At 44.7% G+C, this 24,955-nt stretch overlaps 1 non-coding gene and 1 pseudogene across 1 annotated transcript; one reads left to right on the top strand and one right to left on the bottom strand.

The window, feature by feature from the left end:
• Positions 1-16,758: 16,758 nt before the first annotated feature.
• LOC120975141 (small nucleolar RNA Z247) lies at positions 16,759-16,857 on the bottom strand (annotated as a pseudogene).
• Positions 16,858-18,969: 2,112 nt separating this feature from the next.
• On the top strand, positions 18,970-19,042 carry TRNAA-UGC (transfer RNA alanine (anticodon UGC)). Its single transcript has one exon. It is a non-coding gene; the product is annotated as a tRNA-Ala (tRNA).
• Positions 19,043-24,955: the final 5,913 nt, after the last annotated feature.

Genomic DNA, 24,955 nt, shown 5'->3' with positions numbered 1-24,955 from the left:
GGTTGGCACGAATCGAGACTGGGATTTGTCACTCCGTGTAAACGGAGAGGTATCTCTGGGCCCACTCGGTAGGACATCATCATAATGTGCATAGTGTGACCAAGGAGTTGATCACGGGATGATGTGAGTTACGGAACGAGTAAAGAGACTTGCCGGTAATGAGATTGAACAAGGTATAGGGATACCGACGATCGAATCTCGGGCAAGTAACATACCGATAGACAAAGGGAATTGTATACGGGATTGATTGAATCCCCGACATCGTGGTTCATCCGATGAGATCATCGTGGAACATGTGGGAGCCAACATGGGTATCCAGATCCCGCTGTTGGTTATTGACCGGAGAACGTCTCGGTCATGTCTGCATGGTTCCCGAACCCGTAGGGTCTACACACTTAAGGTTCGATGACGCTAGGGTTATAGGGAAAGTATGTATGTGGTTAACGAATGTTGTTCAGAGTCCCGAATGAGATCCCGGACGTCACGAGGAGTTCCGTAATGGTCCGGAGGTAAAGATTTATATATGGGAAGTCCTGTTTTGGTCACCGGAAAAGTTTCGGGTGATATCGGTAATGTACCGGGACCACCGGGAGGGTCCCGGGGGTCCACCAAGTGGGGCCACCAGCCCCAGAAGGCTGCGTGGGCCAAGTGTGGGAGGGGACCAGCCCCAGGTGGGCTGGTGCGCCCCCCCACCAGGGCCCAAGGCGCATGGGAGAGTGGGAGGGGGCAAACCCTAGGTCCAGATGGGCCTTAAGGCCCACCCTAGTGGCGCCCCCCTCTCCTCCCCTTGGCCGCCCCCCTTGGATGGGATCTAGGGCTGGCCGCCTCCTCTTGGGGTGGGAACCCTAGAGGGGGGCGCAGCCCCCTCCCCCCTATATATAGTTGAGGTTTGGGCTGCCCAAGACACACGAGAACGTCTCTCTTTCGGCGCAGCCCTACCCCTCTCCCTCCTCCTCCTCTCCCGCGGTGCTTGGCGAAGCCCTGCGGGATTGCCACGCTCCTCCATCACCACCACACCGTCGTGCTGCTGCTGGATGGAGTCTTCCCCAACCTCTCCCTCTCTCCTTGCTGGATCAAGGCGTGGGAGACGTCACCGGGCTGCACGTGTGTTGAACGCGGAGGCACCGTTCTTCGGTGCTTAGATCGGAATCAACCGTGATCTGAATCGCTACGAGTACGACTCCCTCATCCGCGTTCTTGCAACGCTTCCGCATCGCGATCTACAAGGGTATGTAGATGCACTCCCCTTCCCCTCGTTGCTAGATTACTCCATAGATTGATCTTGGTGATGCATAGAAAATTTTGAATTTCTGCTACGTTCCCCAACAGTGGCATCATGAGCTAGGTCTATGCGTAGTTTCTATGCACGAGTAGAACACAAAGTAGTTGTGGGCGTAGATGTTGCCAATTCTTCTTGCCGTTACTAGTCTTATCTTGTTTCGGCGGCATTGTGGGATGAAGCGGCCCGGACCGACCTTACACGTACGCTTACGTGAGACAGGTTCCACCGACTGACATGCACTAGTTGCATAAGGTGGCTAGCGGGTGTCTGTCTCTCCCACTTTAGTCGGAACGGATTCGATGAAAAGGGTCCTTATGAAGGGTAAATAGAAATTGGCATATCACGTTGTGGTTTTACGTAGGTAAGAAACGTTCTTACTAGAAACCTATACAAGCCACGTAAAAACTTGCAACAACAATTAGAGGACGTCTAACTTGTTTTTGCAACATGTGCTATGTGATGTGATATGGCCAGAAGATGTGATGAATGATATATGTGATGTATGAGATTGATCATATTCTTGTAATAGGAATCACGACTTGCATGTCGATGAGTATGACAACCGGCAGGAGCCATAGGAGTTGTCTTTATTTTTTGTATGACCTGCGTGTCATTGAATAACGCCATGTAAATTCTTTACTTTATTGCTAAGCGCGTTAGCCATAGAAGTAGAAGTAATCGTTGGCGTGACAACTTCATGAAGACACAATGATGGAGATCATGATGATGGAGATCATGGTGTCATGCCGGTGACAAAGATGATCATGGTGCCCCGAAGATGGAGATCAAAGGAGCAAAATGATATTGGCCATATCATGTCACTATTTGATTACATGTGATGTTTATCATGTTATGCATCTTATTTGCTTAGAACGATGGTAGCATAAATAAGATGATCCCTCACTAAAAATTTCAAGAGACGTGTTCCCCCTAACTGTGCACCGTTGCGAAGGTTCGTTGTTTCGAAGCACCACGTGATGATCGGGTGTGATAGATTCTAACGTTCGAATACAACGGGTGTTGACGAGCCTAGCATGTACAGACATGGCCTCGGAACACATGCGAAACACTTAGGTTGACTTGACGAGCCTAGCATGTACAGACATGGCCTCGGAACACAAGAGACCGAAAGGTCGAACATGAGTCGTATAGCAGACCGATGATGACTAGTCCGTCTCACGTGATGATCGGACACGGCCTAGTTTGACTCGGATCATGTATCACTTAGATGACTGGAGGGATGTCTATCTGAGTGCGAGTTCAATAATCAGATGAACTTCATTATCATGAACATAGTCAAAAGGTCTTTGCAAATTATGTCATACGCTTTAGTTCTACTGTTTAAGATATGTTCCTAGAGAATAATTTAGTTGAAAGTTGGTAGTAGCAATTATGCGGACTGGGTCCGTAAACTGAGGATTGTCCTCATTGCTGCACAGAAGGCTTATGTCCTTAATGCACCGCTCGGTGTGCTGAACCTCAGCGTCGTCTGTAGATGTTGCGGAACATCTGACATACACGTTTTGATAACTACGTGATAGTTCAGTGCGTAATGCTAACGGTTTAGAATTGTGGCACCAAAGACGGTTTTGAAACGTCGCAGAACATATGAGATGTTCCGAAGACTGAAATTGGGATTTCAGACTAGTGCCCACGTCAAGAGGTATGAGACCTCTGACAAGTTTCTTAAGCCTGCAAACTAAGGGAGAAAAGCTCAATCGTTGAGCATGTGCTCAGATTGTCTGAGTACTACAATCACTTGAATCGAGTGGGAGTTGATCTTCCAGATGAGATAGTGATGGTTCTCCATAGTCACTGCCACCAAGCTATTAGAGCTTCGTGATGAACTATAACATATCAGGGATAGACATGATGATCCTTGAGCAACTCACGATGTTTGACACCGTGAAAGTAGAAATCAAATAGGAGCATCAATTGTTGATGGTTGGTAAAACCACTAGTTTCTAGAAGGGCAAGGGCAAAAGGGATACTTCATGAAACAGCAAGTCATTTGCTGCTCTAGTGAAGAATCCCAAGGTTGAACCCAAACCCGAGACTAAGTGCTTCTGTAATGAGGGGAACGGTCACTGAAGCGGAACTACCCTAGATACTTGGTAGATGAGAAGGCAGGCAAGGTCGACAGACGTATATTGGATATACATTATATGAATGTGTACTTTACTAGTACTCCTAGCAGCACCAGGGTATTAGATACCGGTTCGGTTGCTAAGTGTTAGTAACTCGAAATAAAAGCTGCGGAATAAACGGAGACTAGATAAAGGTGAGATGACGATATGTGTTGGAAGTGTTTCCAAGGTTGATGTGATCAAGCATCGCATGCTCCCTCTACCATCGAGATTTGGTGTTTGCGTTGAGCATGATTGGATTATGTTTATCGCAATACGGTTATTCATTTAAGGAGAATAATGGTTACTCTGTTTATTTGAATAATACCTTCAATGGTCTTGCACCTAAAATGAATCTCGATCGTAGTGATACACATGTTCGTGCCAAAAGATATAAAATAGTAATGATAGTTCCACATACTTGTGGCACTGCCATTTGAGTCATATTGGTATAGAACGCATGAAGAAGCTCCATGTAGATGGATCTTTGGACTCACTCGTTTTTTGAAAAGATTGAGACATGCGAACCATGTCTATTGGTATATATGCATGAAGAAACTCCATGCAGATGGATCGTTTGGACTCACTTGATTTTGAATCACTTGAGGCATGCAAATCATACCACATGGGCAAGATGACTGAAAGGCCTCGTTTTCAGTAAGATGGAACAAGAGAGCAACTTATTGGAAGTAATACATTTGATGTGTGCAGTCCAATGAGTGCTGAGGCAAGCAGTGGATATCGATATGTTCTTACTTCACAGATGATTTGAGTAGATGCTGAGAATATTTACTTGATGAAACACAAGTCTGAATTATTGAAAGGTTCAAGTAATTTCAGAGTGAAGTTGAAGATCGTCGTGACAAGAGGATAAAATGTCTGTGATATAATCATAGAGATGAGTATCTGAGTTACGAGTTTGGCACACAATTAAGACATTGTGGAAAGTGTTTTACAATTAATACCGCCTGGAACACCACAGAGTGATGGTGTGTCCGAACATCATAGCTGCACCCTATTGGATATGGTGCATACCATGATGTCTCTTATCGAATTACCACTATCGTTTATGGGTTAGGCATTAGAGACAACCGCATTCACTTTAAAAGGGGCACTACGCAATTCCGTTGAGACGACACCGTTTAGAGAAACCTAAGTTGTCGTTTCTTAAAAGTTTGGGGCTGCGAAGCTTATGTGAAAAAGTTTCAGGCTGATAAGCTCGAACCCAAAGCGGACAAATGCATCTTCATAGAATACCCAAAATAGTTGGGTATACCTCCTATTTCAGATCTGGAAGCAAAAGTAATTGCTTCTAGGAACGGGTCCTTTCTCGAGGAAAAGTTTCTCTCGAAAGAATTGAGTGGGAGGATGGTGGAGACTTGATAAGGTTATTGAACCGTCACTTCAACTTGTGTGTAGCAGGGCACAGGAAGTTGTTCCTGTGGCACCTACACCAATTGAAGTGGAAGCTTATGATAGTGATCATGAAACTTCGGATCAAGTCACTACCAAACCTCGTAGGACGACGAGGATGCGTAATACTTCAGAGTAGTACGTGATCATGTCTTGGAAGTCATGTTGTTGGACAACGATGAACCTATGAGCTATGGAGAAGCGATGGTGGGCCCATATTCCGACAAATGGTTGGAAGCCATGAAATCCGAGATAAATGGATCTTTAAGAAGAAGACGGACGTGGACGGTAATTTTACCGTCTATGAAGCTCGACTTGTGGCTAAGAGTATTTCCACAAGTTCAAGGAGTTGACTACGATGAGATTTTTCTCATCCGTAGCGATGCTTAAGTCCGTCGGAATCATGTTAGCATTAGCTGCATTTATGAAATCTGGCAGATGGATGTCAAAACAAGTTTCCTTGCCAGTTTTCGTAAGGAAAGGTTGTATGTGATACAATCAGAAAGGTTTTGTCGATCCTAAGGATGCTAAAGGTATGCTAGCTCCAGCGATCCTTCTAAGGACTGGAGTAAGAATCTCGGAGTTGGAATGTACGCTTTGATGAGATGATCAAAGTTTTTGGGTTTATACAAAGTTTGTTAGAAACTTGTATTTACAATAAAGTGAGTGGGAGCGCTGCAACATTTCTGATAAGTATATGTGAATGACATATTGTTGATCCGAAATGATGTAAAATTTCTGGAAAGCATAAAGGGTTGTTTGAAAGGAGTTTTTCAAAGGAAGACCTGGATAAAAGCTGCTTACATATTGGGCATCAAGATCTATAGAGATAGATCAAGACACCCGATGATACTTTCAAAGAACGCACACCTTGACATGATTTTGAAAGAGTTCAAAATAGATCAGCAAAGAAGGAGTTCTTGGCTGTGTTACAAGGTGTGAGTATTGAGTAAGACTCAAGACCTGACCACAGCAGAAGATAGAGAAAGGACGAAGGTCGTCCCCTATGCTTTAGACGTAGGCTCTATAGTATGCTATGCTGTGTACCGCACATGTAGTGTGCCTTGCCATGAGTTGGTCAAGAGGGTACAATAGTGATCCGGGAAAGGATCTCATGACAGCGGTCGAACTTATCCTTAGTACCTAGTGGACTAAGGAATTTTCTCGATTATGGAGGTGAAAGGGAGTTCATCGTAAAGGGTTACGTCGATGCGAACTTTGACACTAATCCGGATGACTCTGAGTAGTAAACCGGATTCGTATAGTAGAGCAATTATTTGAAATGGCTCCAAATAGCGCGTGGTAGCATCCACAAGATGACATAGATATTCGTAAAGCACACACGGATCTGAAAGGTTCAGACCCGTCGACTAATAACCTCTCTCACAAGCATAACATGATCAAACCAGAACTCATTGAGTGTTAATCACATAGTGATGTGAACTAGATTGTTGACTCTAGTAAACTCTTTGGATGTTGGTCACATGGTGATGTGACCTATGAGTGTTAATCACATGGTGATGTGGACTAGATTATTGACTCTAGTGCAAGTGGGAGACTGTTGGAAATATGCCCTAGAGGCAATAATAAATAGGTTATTATTATATTTCCTTGTTCATGATAATCGTTTATTATCCATGCTAGAATTGTATTGATAGGAAACTCAGATACATGTGTGGATACATAGACAACACCATGTCCCTAGTAAGCCTCTAGTTGACTAGCTCGTTGATCAATAGATGGTTACGGTTTCCTGACCATGGACATTGGATGTCGTTGATAACGGGATCACATCATTAGGAGAATGATGTGATGGACAAGACCCAATCCTAAGCCTAGCACAAGATCGTGTAGTTCGTTTGCTCAGAGCTTTTCTAATGTCAAGTATCATTTCCTTAGACCATGAGATTGTGCAACTCCCGGATACCGTAGGAATGCTTTGGGTGTACCAAACGTCACAACGTAACTGGGTGACTATAAAGGTGCACTACAGGTATCTCCGAAAGTGTCTGTTGGGTTGGCATGAATCGAGACTGGGATTTGTCACTCCGTGTAAACGGAGAGGTATCTCTGGGCCCACTCGGTAGGACATCATCATAATGTGCACAGTGTGACCAAGGAGTTGATCATGGGATGATGTGAGTTACGGAACGAGTAAAGAGACTTGCCAGTAACGAGATTGAACAAGGTATAGGGATACCGACGATCGAATCTCGGGCAAGTAACATACCGATAGACAAAGGGAATTGTATACGGGATTGATTGAATCCCCGACATCGTGGTTCATCCGATGAGATCATCGTGGAACATGTGGGAGCCAACATGGGTATCCAGATCCCGCTGTTGGTTATTGACCGGAGAACGTCTCGGTCATGTCTGCATGGTTCCCGAACCCGTAGGGTCTACACGCTTAAGGTTCGATGACGCTAGGGTTATAGGGAAAGTAAGTACGTGGTTACCGAATGTTGTTCGGAGTCCCGGATGAGATCCCGGACGTCACGAGGAGTCCCGGAATGGTCCGGAGGTAAAGATTTATATATGGGAAGTCCTGTTTTGGTCACCGGAAAAGTTTCGGGTGATATCGGTAATGTACCGGGACCACCGGGAGGGTCCCGGGGGTCCACCAAGTGGGGCCACCAGCCCCAGAAGGCTGCGTGGGCCAAGTGTGGGAGGGGACCAGCCCCAGGTGGGCTGGTGCGCCCCCCCCCCCACCAGGGCCCAAGGCGCATGGGAGAGTGGGAGGGGGCAAACCCTAGGTCCAGATGGGCCTTAAGGCCCACCCTAGTGGCGCCCCCCCCCTCTCCTCCCCTTGGCCGCCCCCTTGGATGGGATCTAGGGCTGGCCGCCTCCTCTTGGGGTGGGAACCCTAGAGGGGGGCGCAGCCCCCTCCCCCCCTATATATAGTTGAGGTTTGGGCTGCCCAAGACACACGAGAACGTCTCTCTTTCGGCGCAGCCCTACCCCTCTCCCTCCTCCTCCTCTCCCGCGGTGCTTGGCGAAGCCCTGCGGGATTGCCACGCTCCTCCATCACCACCACGCCGTCGTGCTGCTGCTGGATGGAGTCTTCCCCAACCTCTCCCTCTCTCCTTGCTGGATCAAGGCGTGGGAGACGTCACCGGGCTGCACGTGTGTTGAACGCGGAGGCACCGTTCTTCGGTGCTTAGATCGGAATCAACCGCGATCTGAATCGCTACGAGTACGACTCCCTCATCCGCGTTCTTGCAACGCTTCCGCATCGCGATCTACAAGGGTATGTAGATGCACTCCCCTTCCCCTCGTTGCTAGATTACTCCATAGATTGATCTTGGTGATGCGTAGAAAATTTTGAATTTCTGCTACGTTCCCCAACACGAAACAATGGAGCGAGCAACAGATTTATTGGAGATAATACATACTGATGTATGTGGTACGATGAATATTGAGGCTCGCGGCGGGTATCGTTATTTTCTGACCTTCACAGATGATTTAAGAAGATATGGGTATATCTACTTGATGAAACATAAGTCTGAAACATTTGAAAAGTTTAAAGAATTTCAGAGTGAAGTGGAAAATCATCGTAACAAGAAAATAAAGTTTCTACGATCTGATCGTGGAGGAGAATATTTGAGTTACGAGTTTGGTCTTCATTTGAAACAATGCGGAACGGTCTCGCAACTCATGCCACCCGGAGCACCACAGCATAATGGTGTGTCCGAATGTCGTAACCGCACTTTATTAGATATGGTGCGATCTATGATGTCTCTTACTGATTTACCGCTATCGTTTTGGGGTTATGATTTAGAGACAGTTGCATTCATGTTAACTAGGGCACCATCTAAATCCTTTGAGACAACACCTTATGAACTGTGGTTTGGCAAGAAACCCAAGTTGTCGTTTCTTAAAGTTTGGGGCTGCGATGCTTATGTGAAAAAGCCTCAACCTGATAAGCTCGAACCCAAGTCGGAGAAATGTGTCTTCATAGGATATCCAAAGGAGACTGTTGGGTACACCTTCTATCACAGATCCGAAGGCAAGACATTCGTTGCTAAGAATGGATCCTTTCTAGAGAAGGAGTTTCTCACGAAAGAAGTGAGTGGGAGGAAAGTAGAACTTGATGAGGTAACTGTACCTGCTCCCTTATTAGAAAGTAGTTCATCACAGAAATCAGTTCCTGTGACTCCTACACCAATTAGTGAGGAAGCTAATGATGATGATCATGTAACTTCAGATCAAGTTACTACCGAACCTCGTAGGTCAACCAGAGTAAGATCCGCACCAGAGTGGTACGGTAATCCTGTTCTGGAGGTCATGTTATTTGACCATGACGAACCTACAAACTATGAGGAAGCGATGATGATCCCAGATTCCGCAAAATGGCTTGAGGCCATGAAATCTGAGATGGGATCCATGTATGAGAACAAAGTGTGGACTTTGGTTGACTTGCCCGATGATCGACAAGCCATAGTGAATAAATGGATTTTCAAGAAGAAGACAGACGCTGACGGTAATGTTACTGTCTACAAAGCTCGACTTGTTGCGAAAGGTTTTCGACAAGTTCAAGGAGTTGACTAGGATGAGACCTTCTCACCCGTAGCGATGCTTAAGTCCGTCCGGATCATGTTAGCAATTGCCGCATTTTATGATTATGAAATTTGGCAAATGATGTGAAGACTGCATTCCTGAATGGATTTCTAGAAGAAGAGTTGTATATGATGCAACTCGAAGGTTTTATCGATCCAAAGGATGGTAACAAAGTGTGCAAGCTCCAGCGATCCATTTATGGACTGGTGCAAGCATCTTGGAGTTGGAATAAACGTTTTGATAGTGTGATCAAAGCATATGGTTTTATACAGACTTTTGGAGAAGCCTGTATTTACAAGAAAGTGAGTGGGAGCTCTGTAGCATTTCTAATATTATATGTGGATGACATATTGTTGATTGGAAATGATATAGAATTTCTAGATAGCATAAAAGGATACTTGAACAAGTGTTTTTCAATGAAAGACCTTGGTGAAGCTTCTTAGATATTGGGCATCAAGATCTATAGAGATAGATCAAGACGCTTAATTGGACTTTCACAAAGCACATACCTTGACAAAGTTTTGAAGAAGTTCAAAATGGATCAAGCAAAGAAAGGGTTCTTGCCTGTGTTACAAGGTGTGAAATTCAGTCAGACTCAATGCCCGACCACTACAGAAGATAGAGAGAAAATGAAAGTCATTCCCTATGCTTCAGCCATAGGTTCTATCATGTATGCAATGTTGTGTACCAAACCTGACGTGTGCCTTGCTATTAGTTTAGTAGGGAGGTACCAAAGTAATCCAGGAGTGGATCACTGGACAGCGTTCAAAAACATCCTGAAATACCTGAAAAGGACTAAGGATATGTTTCTCGATTATGGAGGTGACAAAGAGCTCGTCGTAAATGGTTACGTCGATGCAAGCTTTGACACTGATCCGGATGTCTCTAAGTCACAAACCGGATACATATTTATATTGAACGGTGGAGCTGTCAGTTGGTGCAGTTCCAAGCAAGGCGTCGTGGCGGGATCTACGTGTGAAGTGGAGTACATAGCTGCTTCGGAAGCAGCAAATGAAGGAGTCTGGATGAAGGATTTCATATCCGATCTAGGTGTCATACCTAGTGCATAGGGTCCAATGAAAATCTTTTGTGACAATACTGGTGCAATTGCCTTGGCAAAGGAATCCAGATTTCACAAGAGAACCAAACACATCAAGAGACGCTTCAATTCCATCCGCGATCAAGTCAAGGAGGGAGACATAGAGATTTGCAAGATACATACAGAACTGAATGTTGCAGACCCATTGACTAAGCCTCTCTCACAAGCAAAACATTATCAGTACCAAGACTCCATGGGTGTTAGAATCATTACTGTGTAATCTAGATTATTGACTCTAGTGCAAGTGGGAGACTGAAGGAAATTGCCTTAGAGGCAATAATAAAGTTGTTATTTATATTTCCTTATATCATGATAAATGTTTATTATTCATGCTAGAATTGTATTAACCGGAAACTTAGTACATGTGTGAATACATAGACAAACAGAGTGTCACTAGTATGCCTCTACTAGACTAGCTCGTTAAATCAAAGATGGTTAAGTTTCCTAACCATAGACATGAGTTGTCATTTGATTAATGGGATCACATCATTAGTGAATGATGTGATTGACAAGACCCATCCGTTAGCTTAGCACGATGATCGTTTAGTTTGTTGCTATTGCTTTCTTCATGACTTATACATGTTCCTATGACTATGAGATTATGCAACTCCCAAATACCGGAGGAACACTTAGTGTGCTATCAAACGTCACAACGTAACTGGGTGATTATAAAGATGCTCTACAGGTGTCTCCGATGGTGTTTGTTGAGTTGGCATAGATCGAGATTAGGATTTGTCACTCCAATTGTCGGAGAGGTATCTCTAGGCCCTCTCGGTAATGCACATCACTATAAGCCTTGCAAGCAATGTGACTAATGAGTTAGTTGCGGGATGATGCATTACGAAACGAGTAAAGAGACTTGTCGGTAACGAGATTGAACTAGGTATTGAGATACTGACAATCGAATCTCGGGCAAGTAACATACCGATGACAAAGGGTACAACGTATGTTGTTATGCGGTTTGACCGATAAAGATCTTCGTAGAATATGTGGGAACCAATATGAGCATCCAGGTTCCGCTATTGGTTATTGACCGGAGATGTGTCTCAGTCATGTCTACATAGTTCTTGAACCCATAGGGTCCGCACGCTTAACGTTCGATGACGATCGGTATTATGAGTTTATGTGTTTTGATGTGCCGAAGGTTGTTCGGAGTCCCGGATGTGATCACGGACATGACGAGGAGTCTCGAAATGGTCGAGACATAAAGATCAATATATTGGAAGGCTATGTTTGGACACCGGAATTGTTCCGGTCTTCCGGATGAGTTCGGGCATTTTCCGGAGTACCGGGAGGTTACCGGAACCCCTCGGGGAGTCAATGGGCCTTATTGGGCCTTAGTGGAAGAGAGGAGGAGGCGGCCAGGTGGAGCCCCCCCAAGCCCAATCCGAATTGGGGTGGGGGGGCGGGCCCCCTTTCCTTCTCTCTCTCCTTCTTCCTTCCTCTCCTACTCCAACTAGGGAAGGGGGAAACCTACTCCTACTGGGAGTAGGACTCCCCCTTGGGCGCGCCATAGAGAGGGCCGGCCCTCCCCTCCTCCACTCCTTTATATACGGGGCAGGGGGGCACCCCATAGACACACAAGTTGACAGTTGTCTTAGCCGTGTGCGGTGCCCCCCTCCACAGATTTCCACCTCGGTCATAGCGTTGTAGTGCTTAGGCGAAGCCCTGCGCCGGTAACTTCATCATCACCGTCACCACGCCGTCGTGCTAACGAAACTCTCCCTTGGCCTCAGCTGGATCAAGAGTACGAGGGATGTCACCGAGCTGAACATGTGCAGATCGCGGGGGTGCCGTGCGTTCGGTACTTGATCGGTTGGATCGCGAAGACATTCGACTACATCAACCGCGTTACTTAACGCTTCCGCTTTCGGTCTACGAGGGTACGTGGACACACTCTCCGCTCGTTGCTATGCATCACATAGATATATCTTGCGTGATCGTAGGTAAATTTTTTGAAATACTACGTTCTCCAACACTAACATGGCGGACGCGCCGGACAGCCCGGGCGTTTGAGGCATCCGGGTGGGTCGGGTTTTTCTTTTTGACCTGTTCGCTTGCCCGGGCATTTGAGATTGGTTTGAGCCGCCCTGTAAAAACTAGGGTTGGCTGCGTTAAGCGTGTTGCCTCCTGGCAGGGACGCCTTCGTGTTAATATAGACAGAGCGATTTCAAGATATGGCGCAGGTGGTTGGTTGGTTATCAACTTGTCCTCTACTCCAAGCTATACATGAGATAGAGGATATCCTAGCCAATAACCTGCGCCACAATTCTAACGAATACAATCACGTTACAATGTCACGATACAACTATGGTCCTATACTTTTAACATCCTCCCTCAATCTTAACATATCAAGGTTCAGATTGTGCTTGAAGGCGTGTAGTTGCTTGACTTGTAACGGTTTTGTGAACCCATCTGTAACTTGATCTCCTGTTGGAATGAACTGAATATCTAGCAACTTTTGTGCAACTCTCTCTCGTACAAAATGGTAATCAATCTCTATGTGTTTCGTTCTTGCATGAAACACTGGATTTGTAGACAAATATGTTGCTCCAAGATTGTCACACCATAAGCATGACACACCTGTTCTTCCAATGCCATGTTCATCAAGTAAAGTTTCAATCCACATTACCTCAGCTGTTGCATTTGCCAAAGATTTATATTCTGCGTTAGTGCTTGAGCGTGACACCGTAGCCTGCTTCTTCGCACTCCAGGATATGAGATTCGACCCAAGAAAGATTGCAAATCCCCCTGTAGATCTTCTATCATCAGGGCATCCAGCCCAGTCTGCATCAGAAAATGCACTTACTGTGGTTGAAGAAGATTTACACAATTTCAGCCCTGTGTTTGCACTCCCTTCAAGATACCTCAATATCCTCTTTACAGCTGTCCAATGTACAGAGGTAGGAGCATGTAAAAATTGACAGACTTTATTAACAGCAAAGGATATATCAGGTCTTGTTAGTGTCAAGTACTGGAGAGCACCAACTATACTTCTGTACTTAGTTCCTTCTTCTGGGCTTAGTAATTCTCCTTCATATAATGACAACTTATCAGTGATAGCCATAGGTGTACTGGAGGGTTTGCAATCCTTCATACCTACACGTCTGATTACATCTTTGGCATATTTTTCCTGAGTTAGCATAATACCATCACGCAACTTTTTTACCTCAATACCTAGGAAGTAGTGTAACTCTCCTAGATCTTTGAGAGCAAACTCATTTTTCAAATTTGATAGCAATGCTGTGGTAGCTTCCTGTGAAGAGCTGGCAACAATTATGTCATCAACATAAATTAACATAAATATAATCACCTTCCCTTTCTTGAAGAAGAAAAGAGAAGTGTCACCCCTTGAAGGCTTGAAACCAAGTTGCTGAAGCTTTGCACTTAATCTTGAATACCAGGCTCTAGGTGCCTGCTTTAGACCATATAAGGCCTTGTCCAACTTGCACACATGATGTGGCTTTGAACCATTTTCAAACCCAGGTGGTTGTCTCATATATACCTCCTCCTCGAGAATGCCATGTAAGAACGCATTCTGAACATCCAATTGGCGAAGACTCCATCCCCTGGAGACAGCAATAGACAGAACAAGTCTAATAGTAGCAGCTTTCACTACGGGACTAAAAGTATCCTCATAATCAATACCATAGTGTTGTTTGAAGCCCTTAGCTACTAGTCTAGCCTTATATCTATCTATTGTGCCATCAGGTCTCTTTTTAATTTTATATACCCATTTACAATCAATAATATTCCTCCCTCGCTTAGGAGGAACCAAACGCCAATTTTGGTTTTTCATAAGTACATAATACTCTACATTCATGGCATTTTTCCAATTATCATTGCCTAGAGCTTCGGTCAAAGTTTGAGGCTCACCAGTAGCAGCAAAATTTGCAATTTTGAAGTGCTTATCATACCTGAGTGTCCCATCTTTGTAAACTATGGGTTTTGAAATACCTCGTTGTGCTCGTGTAGTCATCCGAGGAGGTGTGCTGGAGCGTACGGGTTCGGTAGCCGCAGAAGATCCCGATCCCACCACAGCAGAACCAACCTCGTCTATCGTGCGGTCGGACGATGTTGGATCGCGCGCTGGTGGAGCAGGAGAATCCAGCCTTGACGAGTCAGCGGGCGCCACGTGACCACGGGCCAGCGCGCGGTCGTGCCCGCCATCATTGCGCCGTGCAGTGTGGGACAGGCGACCAGGTTCAGGCCCACCCGCCTCGTGACGACTGGGGCGCGGAGACAGAGAGGGAGCCGGCCCACCCGACCGGCCTGGAGACCCGTGCCAGGCGTCACCCGGGGAGTGGATTTTCACGGATTCTGGCAGGGGCGGCGTCAGAGGATCCGCCTGGGGATCTGTTCCCGCGTCAGCTCCAGAATCGGCGCAACCAGGCGAATCTGCCTCGTGTCTGCTGCCAGATGTTTCCTGCTGCTGTTGCATAAAATCACAAGCATTTGGAGTGTAGTTTTTTTACCGCTATCTCCGTCAGAGGTAGGACTATGTAACAAATGATCATCAGCATACTGTTCGTCCCCATGATCAGTTGGGTTTAGTAACTCCGGATTCAAAAGAAGAATTTCTGCCCGAAGTCGTGCGCCGGCATTTGGGTGTAGTGTAGCGAAGGGAAAAACATTTTCATCAAAAATAACATCCCTGGAGATATACACTCGTCCTGTTGAAATATCAAGGCATTTAAAACCTTTGTGAAGATTGCTATATCCAAGAAAAGTGCATTGTTTGGAACGGAACTGAAGTTTGTGCTTGTTATAGGGTCGGAGGTTAGGCCAACAAGCACACCCAAAAATTCTAAGTGAGGAGTAATTGGGTTTTTCATGGAACAATCGCTCAAGAGGGGTCTCAAGCTTGATAACTTTGCTAAGACGATTGATCAAATAAGTAGCAGCAATAAACGCCTCATCCCAAAATTTTAAGGGCATAGAGGCTTGGGCAAGAAGAGACAAGCCCACTTCGACTATATGTCGATGTTTTCTCTCTGCTGATCCGTTCTGTTGATGCACATGGGGACAAGATACATGATGAGATATTCCTATCTTGGTGAAGAAGGAGTTGAGTTTTTCATACTCCCCTCCCCAATCTGTCTGAAGAGCAAGAATTTTGCGATTAAACTGTCGTTCAACAAGGTGCTGAAAGTCATGAAATTTTTGAGAAACTTTAGACTTGTGTTTGATCAAATAGATCCACGTGAATTTACTGAAGTCATCGATAAAACTCACATAATATTTGTTTCTGCCTACTGTTTCAATAGCAGGTCCCCAAACATCAGAGAAAATAAGCTCTAAAGGAAACTTGGATTCACTTATTGATTTTGGATAAGGCAACTGGTGACTTTTTCCCTTTTGACAGGCGTCACAAACAGAATCACTATTGGAAAAACTAGCACAAGGGAGTTTATTCTGACTAAGAATTCTCCTGACAACGAGAGGAGATGGGTGACCTAAACGTCGGTGCCATCTATCCGAAGATATCTTGGTGGCACTAAGCATCTGCTTCTTGACGTTGGATCCCTTGTGCTTGACGGGGTATAGACCACATCTACCCCTGCCTCGAAGAAGAACCTTCCTCGTTCCCAGTTCCCTAACAAGAAAAGAATGAGGGTGAATTTCACAGAATGTATCATTGTCAAGTGCAAGACGACTAGCAGAGATTAAGCTCTTGCTAGCTTCTGGAACATGAAGAATATTATTTAGGTAGAGATCGCGATCAGGGGTACGAATAGCCGAGTGACCAATATGTTCTATAGCCATACTTGACCCACTGGCAGTGTGGATTTGCTCGTTCCCGGTGTAGCGGTCGCGGACAGTCAGCTTCTCAAGGTCTCCCGTGATGTGATCGGTGGCGCCGCTGTCGAGTACCAGTTGGTGTCCACCCCGTACTGAGGTGCTGCCAGGTTCGCCGTCTTCTCTTCTCCTCCTTGGTAGGCTTCATCATAGCGCTTCCAGCACTTCCACTCAGGATGGCCCAGTTTGCCACAGATCTGGCACTGGATCCTAGGTGCAGGGGCATTGTTGTTGTAGTTGCCCCCGCCACCATGATTGTTGTAGTGGCCGCCTCCTCCTTGTCCACCGCGGCCGCCAGGCTTGATGTAGGGGCAACCACGGTCACCACCGTTGTTGCCGTTGCCGCCGCGGCCACGGCCACGGTCACCACCGCGCCCGCGGCCTCTGGTGGCAGCGTTAGCGGAAGACTGTGACACTCCGCCGCGAAGCTTCATCCTTGTCTTGAAGCTGATGAGCTGAGAGAACAACTTAGGCACGGTGATCGGCTCCACTCTGGAGCACATAGCAGAGACCACCGGATCAAATTCCTCGTCCAGGCCAGCGGGGATGTGAGAGACGATGTCATCATCGTCGATCTTCTTTCCTGCAGCGATGAGTTCATCGCACAGAGACTTGACTTTCCCGACGTAGTCGGTGATGGAGGAGTTCCCCTTCTGGAGGTTGGCGAGGGTGATGCGCACGTTGACAGTCTGGGCACGAGTGTGAGACGCAAGCATCTCTGCAATCATGTTCCAGAGCTCCGCCGACGTATGACAGGTAGCGACCTGGACGGCCATCTCACGGGGCAGAGTTGTCAGAAGGTAAGAAAAGACTTGCTGATCTTGAGCGTACCAGGTCTGGAACTCCGGGTTGGCCTTCTTCGTCTTGGTTTTGCCATCAGACGTGGTCTCTTCAAGGTGCATGGGTGGCACCGGGTGATCGACGTCGAGGTACTGCTCCATGCGGGCACCTCTGATCGCCGACAGAACCGTCGCCCGCCATAGGGCTTGGTTGTTCTTGCTGAGCTTCTCGGAGACGGCGTGCACAAACGGAGAGGATGGGAAGGAGTTTGAAGGTGTCGCCATGGATGATCTCGAGAAGTGCTCTAATGACCATGTAAAAACTAGGGTTGGCTGTGTTAAGCGTGTTGCCTCCTGGCAGGGACGCCTTCGTGTTAATATAGACAGAGCGATTACAAAATATGGTGCAGGTGGTTGGTTGGTTATCAACTTGTCCTCTACTCCAAGCTATACATGAGATAGAGGATATCCTAGCCAACAACCTGCGCCACAATTCTAACGAATACAATCACGTTACAATGTCACGATACAACTACGGTCCTATACTTTTAACACGCCCGACTGTAGATGCTCTAACGTTCCGATGCAAGTTTTGTAAGGCTTTTAATTTTCTCCTATAATTTCTTCCATTACCTTTCCCTTTTGCGAAGTATGGGGCATGATACTCACAACTCACAAGTGATAAAGAATACACAACATGACAACAAAATCCCAACTAAAAAGGGCCCTTGCTCATACTTTGGAGTACAAAACAACAATGGCCGAACTACACGTACGAAAAGAAAGAGCCATCAATCAGCTCCCGCGTCGACCTGTCGACCTGGCCGGCGATATACAAAATCCACAAAGCAAAACAGATCGGCCCACACATGCACCGACTGACTGGAGCGAACGCACTGACTGACTGATCTCACGCGGGAAGCAGGCTGGGCCGGAGTCAAGTCATGGCGAGTCGGTACGTAGAGAAAAGCCTCCATCCCCATGCACGAGTGTTCCCCTTTGCCTCGGCCGGTGATCATGGGACTCGCGGCGAGCTTGCACGGTGACACTTGTGGCGCTCCCCAGCGTTGCCGCTTGTGATGGGGTGGGAAGGTAGAACAAAGCTGGATCTTCCACGGTTTGGGATCTTCGCTCCATTTGCAGGAATCTGCTCTGCGCTTTCCTGCATCAGTTGTCGATGTCAGGTGGTAGGTCACATGATTTGCTGTTGGAGCTTGGATGGTTCGCTACGGAGTATTTGATTGGCTTAGCAAATCATCTCTTTTTGACGGACGGAAGCTCGTGTGCGAATCATCAAGTCTGTCATTGTTTCTGCTTGATTTATAATAAAAGCAGAGCGACGCGTGTCCCGCTCTTTTTAACGTTCGAAATGACAAAGATGGGTCCGACGAAAAGAAAACAAACTTAAGGTCAGTAGGATGGGCCTATATTGTACGTGCTCGCTTGTTGTGGCAATGTCCTATAGGCCAGACCGAAGACCTTTAGAGCGAAGGTACGCTTCACGACGCCCAGAGCATGTTCTTATTCGACACATAAGCTATAGTGAGGACTGACGTGTATTTTTCATAAAAAAGGTAACATGTTCTAAGAAAGGTCTGACCGGTAACATCATCATTTTCCCGCAAAAAAGAAACATCATCATCGTCACCTAAACAAAAAACAAAGAAAATGTAATAAGCACCATTTTCTCTACGGCGATATTATTCTTCTTCTTAATAGTAAGTATGTTGTTGCTTTTATTTACTATACAAAAGCATGCTTCTATTTTTGTTAACTTGCATATTCTCTCAACTTCACAGACTATCGAAAGTTTCCCCCCAAAAAAAGAGTATTCACCTGTGAAAAAGATGCGCCTACTGAATAACCAACTTCTCATTACATGTCACTGTTAAGCACTTGTGCTTCTACACTGGGGATGTAGCTCAAATGGTAGAGCGCCCGCTTTGCATGCGGGAGGCACGGGGTTCGATCCCCCGCATCTCCAAATTTTTTACTCTGGCGCGTTTTTCTTTTGCTTCTAGTACCTGACTCTAAATCATTGAACTCTTTCCCTTGCCAGAAACAAACATGATAGTTTCAGGGGCAACTCCGAGCCTTCCAAATTCCAAATGGTGCCTGAGATTTTCTTGTTGTCTTTTTTTATTTGCGAGGTTTCGTGTGGTTGTTCTAACAGAAGTACAGGATCGATCGAGATTGGATGCACTTGTTTCAGCTTTAGTCAAAGTCAAAGTGATTTACAAACATCCTCAGCTTACAAACACGCCGTAATGTTTCTCGCTCACCGTTTCTCTTCCACGCCTCGCTTAATCCTTTCAGCAAACTGAGTGTAGCGCAAAAGGGAATGGGAAATAAAGGTCAGAGTCAGAATTCCCAGGCGGATTTTGGCCCTTTTCACTTTCTCTGGATCCAACTGCCTGCCACGCAAAATCTTTGCCCGCGCCCCAAAGGGATCATGATTCTCCTGTCGCCACCCTTTGACCGCGATGTGAACGATCGAGCTCATCCAAGGATGGGTGACGTTCCTGCACGCCTCTGAACCATCTGCAATGTTCATTTCCTTGCAGAGAGAAATGGCCGTTCGGCACTGTCTACTGAAAGAACAAACTTATACTAGTATACTCCCGTGACAACGAGAACTAGACCAGCAGTGGCTCCTATATGCTTCCAAGACTCCCAAGTTGCATCCTTTTCTTCAGACAAATCCTCTGCTAATGATAGCGCTTCTGAACGCATTGACAGATGCTCTGCTTCTGCTTGTATCCTTCTTACTGCCTCTTCATGTCATTTCTTTCGTCGGACAACCTTTGTTCATGTCATAATTCTGGGTTCTGCAACTTAAGGTTGAAATCCGGGACTACGCTTCGGGGCCAGTTCCTGTTACGTGCTCCTTTCGTGAAGGTAAACACGTTAACGTTTTCGGCCAGAACAGCACTGTGCCGCAGGTCAGCGTGTTCCCTGAATTTTCACCAGCATCTTCTCCATGAGTCAACGAAAAGGTCATGAATATGACACGGCACGGTTACATTACATGAACAGCCGAGCAAATGCATCATCTTACAACCATCGATTTCCGAAACAAAATGAAAGAGTTAAAAAGACAAGGCTCATAACAAGCTAATCATCGTGCCCATTGCTTGATCCTCACACACCAGAACAACTAACTCTAAAGCAGACACGGAGGCGCGACAGATGATGCAACCGGCCGGCCGCCACTGCACGAAATCGGCGGAGTCAGCCGCCGTGGCCGTCGTCGAAGTTGAGCGAGTAGCTGAGGGCGTCGTAGTGGAAGCACAACTGCTGCCTGCGCCACCTGCCGCGCTCCGAGTGCAGCCGCCGGAGGGCAGCACGGAGGCGCCAGTAGAGGCTCCGCGTGAAGCACTTGCTCCTGCGTCCCGCCACCACGGTGACACCGGCGGCCTCCGCTGCAGCTACCATGGCTTCGCTGTTTGGGCAAGTCTCAGCTCTCAAGCCTGAACTCGTCTTGCGGCTTTGCGGCAGCAGGGGGGTGTGAGTAGGTTTTATACGTCTCATGCAGCCTTTCTCCTCTTGTTTCCTTCCTCTTATACCTGGCCATACGTCGGGCCGGGCCGGGCTTCAGCCCGGGCCTTATAAAGCCAGGCCATCGAGCCTAGATTTTAGGCCCAAGCTTGGCCCATCAGTGCAAAAGCCTGTCGAGCGTTGGGCCGGGCCTCTTCCTTAAATCGCGCCTTTGGGCTCAAAACTTAGGCCCGTGCGTGGCCCATGCGCAAGACCAGGCCGGGCCGGGTTGGCCTATTTTGGGCTGGGCTGACCGGGCCGGATTTCGCATGGTCTGGTATACCGGCCTGACTGCCTCTAGGATCCCATTGTGCAAGTGTGGAACCCTAAAAATTCTACGGATTGAATTTACACACTAACATGTTCTTAGTAGATGTAGCATAGCTAGTGGAACAATGGTGCACATGACTTTATAAGTGGTGTCATAGAAGCGGAGTAATGGGCAATGCACGAGGGATTCGCCAACTAATCCGTTGATTCAAGCAGTTTCTACTATATTTGTGCATTAACTAGAAGGGTTGGATGTGCTTTGCTGCGTCTTTGATGTTTTCATTAAAAATAATAACTTCCTTCGTTTTCGAAATATATGGTGTATTAGTTTTTCTGAATAGTCAAACATTTTTAAGTTTGGCAAAATTTATAGAGAAATATATCAATATCCATAATATCAAATCGGTATCATTAGATTTAGCGCGAAATAATTTTTCATATTTTATTTATTTAGTATTGTGAATGTCGATATTTTTGGCTCGGAACTTGGTCAAAGTAAAAGAAATTTGACTAATCAAAAAACTAATACACCTCATATTTTGGAACCGAGAGAATATTTGGCTTGGTGAGTCGGGGAGATGGAGTGTGTTTTCTTATAATTATAATGTGGTGTTTTGGTGGGCCTTTCACGGTGTGATTCTGTGTTATCTGCTAAGCAACCCATATTTATGTGGGGAATATTTTACGTCGATGGTTGCATATACTATATTGGTGCTATAGTATCACATATTGGCGCTTCCTTTTTCTAGGAGGTGAGAGGCTGTGTGTGCTTGATATGTTTTCCTAGGAGGTGAGAGGGTGTGTGTGATTGATGAAACAACTTTATAATTTACAAAAAAAAATCAAAAATCTGAAGAAAAAAAATCCGAACATGAACAAAAAATTGTAATTCTAAACATTTTTATAAAAAGCGAACAATTTTTTTGAGATTTGATCATTTTGAAAATTGTGAATGTCTCTACACTTATAGAAGACTCTGTTGGTGATGATGGTGTGTCTGCCATCCATTATTTCTGACCATCAAATATGCATCTAACGACTATGAGGTAAGTTGTGACATTTTTACAATAAAACCCCTCTTCTCTGCTCCAATTTGCAGAAGACCCTCTGTCGCCTATATTTTGAGTGAAGCCTAATACGAATATGTTTTTGTGACACACACACACATCAAAACCAGAGTGTTTTTCTTCTAAGTTTGTGAATATGTATTATTCTACTTTGGATCCGTTGCAATGCACGGGCACATTGCTAGTATGAAAAAGAAAAGGGAAATAAAAAACAGATAAAATTAAGTAAAAAAACAAAAACAAAAAACCGTTCACAAACCTTTTGGAAGGTTCCCAAAACGACAAAAACCATTTGGGAACAGGTGCGAGAAAGCTATGCATACTGCAAAAATTGGCCGTCCCAATTGCTCGATAGGTTGAGCGTGCAAGTGCGTATCGGTGACACTTTGACGCATAGCGCGTCAGCTAGGGCTTTCCGTTCCATTGTCCCAGGGTGTGTGGGCATTTCCTATGTAGCGCTTCAGACGTCCGTTATTGTGCTTTTTGCAAATGGGCGCAGACCCCACTCCACTTTGGCCGACCCATCTACCTTTTTTCTGTTTTTAGTCCGCAAAAAAGCTCCCAAAGTGAAACGAACCTGCGTCGTCTTTGCATCAATGTATGCTACAGTAACCACACTGCCACCCTAAATCGAAGTGATTTCTTGCATCTCTTTTTCTTCTTTTCTTCTTTCTTCTCTTCTTTTTTCTTTTTTCTTCTAAACTTTTCTAAATTCTTGAACATTTTTCAAATTGATGATTTTTTTATCAAAAATGTTGAATTTTTATTCAAATTTGATGAACTTTTTTTTATCAAGTCCAATGAAGTTTTCCGAATTCGATGAGTTTTTTTAAATTGATGCACGTTTTTAAAATTCATGGGCCTTTTTAAAGAATCAATAAATTTTTTCAAAATCATTGAACCTTTTTAAAATTCTTTGAACTTATTTTCAAAAGTGATGATTTTGTTTTCAAATTCTTAATTTTTTTTAAAAAAATCCTTGAATATATTGACCGTGTATTAAAAAGTACTAATATTGTGTTTCAAAATTGTTAATCAAGCATTTAAAAACAGTTAAAAATGTATAAAAAATGTTGACAATCTATTAAAATAATATTGATCTTATATTTGAAAAATGTTAATGAAGTATTTGAAAACTGTTAAAAAAATGTGTGTTGAGAAAAAGTTGGCGATGCATTAAAAATGTTAAACTTATATTTGAAAAATGTTAAATGTATATTTGAAAAATGTATTGGATATATATCAAAAATATATATAGGAAAATTAAATAAAAATTGAGGGAAAACAAAACGAAAAGCAGATGAAGAACGACAAAGAAACGGAAAAACCAAAGAAAAATGAAGAAAAGGAAAGAAAAGAAAAAGGCATTGAAAACTAAAAGAAACAAAGAAAACCGAAGCAAAACAACGAAAAAGGAAGAAAAGAAAAGACAATGAGAGCCGTGAAAAGAAATAAAGAAAACCAAAGAAAAAGAAGAAAAAATAAAGAAAATAAAAAATCCAGTGAAAATGGAAAAAGGTACTAAGAAAAATTGATGAAAAAACAATGAAAAACAATTAAAAACAGAAAACACAATCAAAACCGACTTTTTCCCTTTAAGTAGGGTGTTACCTACTAGTTTCCATGAATCCGACCCTAACTCATTAGCTAGCAGCGCTGCCTTTCATGCCGGAGACTTGGGATCGAATCCTGGGTGTTGCCCTTTTTCTTCTCCATTTCTTTTATAAGCGCGCAAATGGGCCGGCTCAGAGCAGTAAGATCCTTAAGGCGAGACATCCTAGCATATCGCTGAATGTGAGATATAGTCTCCTCGTTGTATAGGAAGTCCCGTGCATGTGCGTCTTGGCAGGAAAAAACAATTGAGCCCCAATGGTGAGAGCTCATCTTTGGCGCCCTCACCACCGCTTAGGCTAGCTGGCGCTCAAAGGCAAGCAGTAATGGGTCGGCCCAGCATCTCTTGTGTCCAGCAAAAATGCTCAAAAACCAAACATGAAACGGCGCTACTATTCTGCAAGATTTGAGAATCGAACCCGCATACCAACACTCACGCACGATGCAATATCCGCTGCACCTCGATGACTTCGATGTGATTTAACCGAAAAACAACGCTATTTGACCCTTGTTTCGGTCCCCCATTATAAATTCCTAAAAGAATGTAAATTCGAAAGAATTCACGAATTTTTTAAAAGTTCATTGATTATGAAAAAAACACGGATTTTCGATAACAAATGTTCACAAAATTGGAAAAAATTAACACTTTTGAAAAAAACTTCATGAATTAGAAAAAAGTTCACTGGATTTTGGAAAAAAAATTCACCGACTTTGATAAAAAAGTGACAAAATTGTAAAAAAATCATCAATTTTTGAAAAAAATCATGGATTTGAAAAAGTTCATCGATTTTGATAAAATAGTTAACTAATTCAAAAAAAATCAATTTTGAGAAAGGTTCACGGATTTATAAAAACACAAATTAAAAAAAGTTCATCAATTCTGAATAAAACTATCACGAATTCGGAAAAAGTTCACTCATTTTTTTAAGTTATTGGATTTTAAAAAAAATCACGCATTTGAGGAAAAGAAAGAAAGAAAGGAACAAGGAAAAAAAAGGGAAAATAAAGATAAAAAGAAAAAGAAAAAGGAAAGAAGATGAAAGAAAAGAAGAAAATGGATGTTACAAATCACATCGAAGTAGTTGTGTAGCTGGCTAGTGTCACCGACGCATAGTTTTTTGTGTGCAGTTTGAACGGAAAAAAGGATAAATGGGCCGGCCCAGTGCGTAAGGAGGGGTATGCGCCCGTTTGCGAAAACGCCTTTAGTGGGTGCTAAAGGTGCCTAATAGGGTTTGGCCCTAATGGTTTGTTGTGATCATTCGTTGCATTAGTTATGGTAGCGCCTCCATGCGGTCTTTTGGGGCGTAATACCACATAGCGCCAAAGGCCTCATCTGAAATTTTGCACGTCTCTCTCAGTCGGCTCTCTCGCTCATGGCCTAAACAGGTCCAGAACGACATTTGAAGGGGTCT

The sequence above is a fragment of the Aegilops tauschii genome, chromosome 2 (assembly GCF_002575655.3).
Source record: "Aegilops tauschii subsp. strangulata cultivar AL8/78 chromosome 2, Aet v6.0, whole genome shotgun sequence".
NCBI lineage: Eukaryota > Viridiplantae > Streptophyta > Magnoliopsida > Poales > Poaceae > Aegilops > Aegilops tauschii.
The sequence above is the reverse complement of the archived record's forward strand: the minus strand, read 5'-3'. Positions and strand labels throughout refer to the sequence as shown.